This window comes from Dipteris shenzhenensis, chromosome 8, assembly GCF_047967505.1.
Source record: "Dipteris shenzhenensis isolate YYH24624 ecotype China chromosome 8, Dip_SZ_1.0, whole genome shotgun sequence".
Classification (NCBI taxonomy): domain Eukaryota; kingdom Viridiplantae; phylum Streptophyta; class Polypodiopsida; order Gleicheniales; family Dipteridaceae; genus Dipteris; species Dipteris shenzhenensis.
Genome location: NC_141603.1, coordinates 52,027,042 through 52,032,164, shown reverse-complemented (window position 1 = coordinate 52,032,164; position 5,123 = coordinate 52,027,042). Strand labels below are relative to the sequence as shown.

Genomic DNA, 5,123 nt, shown 5'->3' with positions numbered 1-5,123 from the left:
GTTAGAATATGTTGCTGGTTTCAGACATTTTAGCATCTTGAGACCCGGCGGAGCGGGTCGCTAGCCCATCGTAGACGGGTCAGGTTACTCGAAAAAGTTTCACACGAAAGTGTTAGAAGCTAAAATCATTATTGGTACCAATGCTGGTGATAGAACGTTTATTCGAAGGATAACATTCATTCCGACCAACCTTAAACTTCCATTCGACATGAGGAGATGACAGGAGCGCAGGTGCAAGGTACATAGTTGCTTGACAACCACGTTTTATGTTGACATGTTTAATAGTATAGTCACTCACTTTTAGAAATTTGCAGATCCTATGGGTTGGGGATCTCTGGAGAGCGTGCAACTGTTGTTGGATTTGCTTGAGCTGGAGAGCTACCTTGGGTAAGAATCGTGTACATTGTTTGTTGCTTTATTTTTTTGTTAAAACAAAAGGTTTTTTTTTCGATTATATGTGAGTGGGAAAACATGCTATTGTTTGTCTTTTAGGACTGTTCTTGATTCAAGGTTTCTAATGAATCTCCACATCCACAATTCTTTGGATGGATGAGTCCATTTGGGATATTACGCTGTCCTGGCTTGCTGGGTTCATAGGGATGATGGACCACAGACCATCACTGTTCGCTGGCTGGGATACGGAAGAATGTGTGGGGACATGAATTTTCTATCGAGGGCAAAATGGGGACTACACGTACACCTATGTGAGCATTGTTGACAGCCCTTTGCGTCTGAGTAAGTACTCTAAAGAATGAGTTGGGTTTTACCAACATACATGAGGAGATGACAGGAGCGCAAGTGCAAGGTACATAGCTGCTTGACAACCAGGTTTTATGTTGACATGTTTAATAGTATAGTCACTCACTTTTAGAAAATTGCAGATCCTATGGGCTGGGGATCTCTGGAGAGCGTGCAACTGTTGTTGGATTTGCTTGAGCTGGAGAGCTACCTTGGGTAAGAATCATGTACATTGTTTGTTGCTTTATTTTTTTGTTAAAACAAAAGGTTTTTTTTTGGATTATATGTGAGTGGGAAAACATGCTATTGTTTGTCTTTTAGGACTGTTCTTGATTCAAGGTTTCTAATGAATCTTCACATCCACAATTCTTTGGATGGACGAGTCCATTTGGGATATTACGCTGTCCTGGCTTGCTGGGTTCATAGGGATGATGGACCACAGACCATCACTGTTCGCTGGCTGGGATATGGAAGAATGTGTGGGGACACGAATTTTCTATCGAGGGCAAAATGGGGACTACACGTACACCTATGTGAGCATTGTTGACAGCCCTTTGCGTCTGAGTAAGTACTCTAAAGAATGAGTTGGGTTTTACCAACATACAAGTCTTGCCAGTTCTTCCAAAGGCAAGACGAGAGGACATTGTCAATGCTACCTTATGCCACTCAAGGATTTGGGGTCGCACTACAGTATTGAAGTTAACGCAGAATATGCGGGTCCTTCGGAATGGTGATAATTGTGCTGAGCAAGAGTTCATGCAATGGGTTCTGGACATTGGCAATGGGATAAATAGATGTACAAAAGAAGATACTGTTGTGATTCCATCGCATATGCTTTTAGAGACAAATTCCATGGAAGGCCTCATTAGATGGGTGTATCGAGGGCTTGCAACTATTTTGGACTATGCACCATACTTTCGAGAGCGCGCTATTCTTGCACCTCGAAACATCGAGGTTGATGCAATTAATGCTATGGCATTGAAGGCAATGCCCGGTGAGGAAAGGGAGTACCTAAGTGCAGACTCAGTGGACAACTTAGGGGGGGATTTCTTTTTGTTTGCAGTCGAGTATTTGAACAGTCTTGATCTTGGTGGTGGATATCCCCCGCATCGGTTGGTTTTGAAAAGGAATGCTCCTATAATTTTGTTGCGTAATTTGAATCCTCGCCAGGGTTTGTGCAATGGGACACGGTTGATATACAAAGAGTTTCACACAAAAGTGTTAGAAGCTGAAATCATTACTGGTAACAATGCTGGTGATAGAACGTTTATTCCAAGGATAACATTCATTCCGACCAAACTTAAACTTCCATTCAACATGAGGAGATGGCAATTTCCTATCCGATTGGCATTTGGCATGACAATCATAAGTCACAAGGCCAAACTTTGTCAGTTTTGGGGCTGTACTTGGCGACACCGGTATTCAATCATGGCCAACTATACGTGGCATTTTCACATATACGAGCATCAAACGCTGTTACTTAAGGTTTTCATTTTGCAGAGTGCGTCTGATGCCAGGGGCGAGGAGATGGATAATACTTCTACCACAAATGTTGTGTACAAGAGTTTTGCAATTGGCAACAGCAAGAGCCTAGGAGTATGACATTGCTCTTTCAAGCCCTCTTGAGACTTTCTTGGGTGGCAAATCTTCATTTCGGTAATCTTTGTATAGCTTTTTTAAAACTTCTTTCAATATTCCAACTGTCATAGGTCTTCGGGAATGTTGGCTATTTACAGAAATATGAACTGAGACGTAATATTTCATGACTTTGTCCTTGATAATGTTTGGATTTCATTTTTCATTTGAGTCATGGGTTTGCAATATATTACAACCTATTTTCTCTTCAAGCCTATTGTTTTTTTCCAGTATATGTAGATCGACACGTGCATTCTTTTTTTGCAATGCGACAGGATGTCTAGGCAGTTTACGTTTGTCATCGAGACAGGAGCGCAGGTGCACGGTACATAGCTGCTTGACAACCACGTTTTATGTTGACATGTTTAATAGTATAGTCACTCACTTTTAGAAAATTGCAGATCCTGTGGGCTGGGGATCTCTGGAGAGCGCGCAACTGTTGTTGGATTTGCTTGAGCTGGAGAGCTACCTTGGGTAAGAATCGTGTACATTGTTTGTTGCTTTATTTTTTTGTTAAAACAAAAGGTTTTTTTTTCGATTATATGTGAGTGGGAAAACATGCTATTGTTTGTCTTTTAGGACTGTTCTTGATTCAAGGTTTCTAATGAATCTCCACATCCACAATTCTTTGGATGGACGAGTCCATTTGGGATATTACGCTGTCCTGGCTTGCTGGGTTCATAGGGATGATGGACCACAGACAATCACTGTTCGCTGGCTGGGATACGGAAGAATGTGTGGGGACACGAATTTTCTATCGAGGGCAAAATGGGGACTACACGTATACCTATGTGAGCATTGTTGACAGCCCTTTGCGTCTGAGTAAGTACTCTAAAGAATGAGTTGGGTTTTACCAACATACATGTATAAAAGTTTTATGGCTCAATAATTATAGTTTCTAAATTGTCTTTCTATGTGATGCTGGTCCAGATACGATTGTTGGTACTCCGTTGTATGTTCGTAGCCACGGTGGACGCGACGGACGTGGTGGACGTAGACTGAATGGCCGTCGCAGGCTTTTCCCTGTAGTACATGGCTGCAGACTTTTCCCTTAGGGATGTTTGTGTGTGTATTGTAGATTTTGTATGTTCAGTTATGACTTTATTTTGCGGCTGTGTATTTGGATATATCAGTCAGTTCTTTGATGTAGCTATTGCATGTTCAGACATGTGACTGCACTTTTGGATGTGATATTTTTTGAAGTACTCTATCATAGAGAAATTTTTTATTGGACATGGCAGATGTGGAGTACATGGCCGGCACAGGCTTTTCCCTATAGTACATGGCCGCAGACTTTTCCCTTTAGGGATGTTTGTGTGTCTATTGTACATTTTGTATGATCAGTTATGACTTTATATGCGGATGTGTATTTGGACATATCAATGAGTTCTCTGGTTTCACTTTCGGATGCAATATTTTGAAGTACTATGTCGTAGACATTTTTTTTGGTTAGAATATGTTGCTGGTTTCAGACATTTTAGCATCTTGAGACCCGACGGAGCGGGTCGCTAGCCCATCGTAGACGGGTCAGGTTACTCGAAAAAGTTTCACACGAAAGTGTTAGAAGCTAAAATCATTATTGGTACCAATGCTGGTGATAGAACGTTTATTCGAAGGATAACATTCATTCCGACCAACCTTAAACTTCCATTTGACATGAGGAGATGACAGGAGCGCAGGTGCAAGGTACATAGTTGCTTGACAACCACGTTTTATGTTGACATGTTTAATAGTATAGTCACTCACTTTTAGAAAATTGCAGATCCTATGGGCTGGGGATCTTTGGAGAGCGCGCAACTGTTGTTGGATTTGCTTGAGCTGGAGAGCTACCTTGGGTAAGAATCGTGTACATTGTTTGCTGCTTTATTTTTTTGTTAAAACAAAAGGTTTTTTTTTCGATTATATGTGAGTGGGAAAACATGCTATTGTTTGTCTTTTAGGACTGTTCGTGATTCAAGGTTTCTCATGAATCTCTACATCCACAATCCTTTGGATGGACGAGTCCATTTGGGATATTACGCTGTCCTGGCTTGCTGGCTTCATAGGGATGATGGACCATAGACCATCACTGTTCGCTGGCTGGGATACTATGAATGTATGGGGACACGAATTTTCTATCGAGGGAAAAATGGGGACTACACATACAACTATGTGAGCATTGTTGACAGCCCTTTGCGTCTGAGTAAGTACTCTAAAGAATGAGTTAGGTTTTACCAACATACATGTATAAAAGTTTTATGGCTCAATAATTATAGTTCCTCAATTATCTTTCTATGTGATGCTGGTCCAGATACGATTGTTGGTACTCCGTTGTATGTTCGTAGCCACGGTGGACGCGGCGGATGCGGTGGACGTGGAGTGAATGGCCATCACAGGCTTTTCCGTGCAGTACATGGCCGTAGACTTTTTCCCTTAGGGATGTTTGTGTGTTTATTGTAGGTTTTTTATGTTCAGTTGTGACTTTAATTTGCGGCTATGTATTTGGATATATCAATTAGTTCTTCAGGCTTTTCCCTATAGTACATGGCCGCAGACTTTTCCCTTTAGGGATGTTTGTGTGTCTATTGTAGATTTTGTATGTTCAGTTATGACTTTGTATGCGGATGTGTATTTGGACATATCAATGAGTTCTCTGGTTTCACTTTCGGATACAATATTTTGAAGTACTATGTCATAGACATTTTTTTAGGTTAGAATATGTTGCTGGTTTCAGGCATTTTAGCATCTTGAGACCTGACGGAGCGGGTCGC

General features: G+C 41.3%; 1 long non-coding RNA gene across 1 annotated transcript; it reads left to right on the top strand.

Annotated features, from left to right (window-relative positions):
* The first annotated feature begins 2,649 nt into the window (after positions 1-2,649).
* On the top strand, positions 2,650-4,833 carry LOC147899658 (uncharacterized). Its single transcript, XR_015541379.1, has 4 exons — positions 2,650-2,698; positions 2,775-2,847; positions 2,953-3,082; positions 4,813-4,833. It is a non-coding gene; the product is annotated as an uncharacterized LOC147899658 (long non-coding RNA).
* The last annotated feature ends 290 nt before the right edge of the window (positions 4,834-5,123 follow it).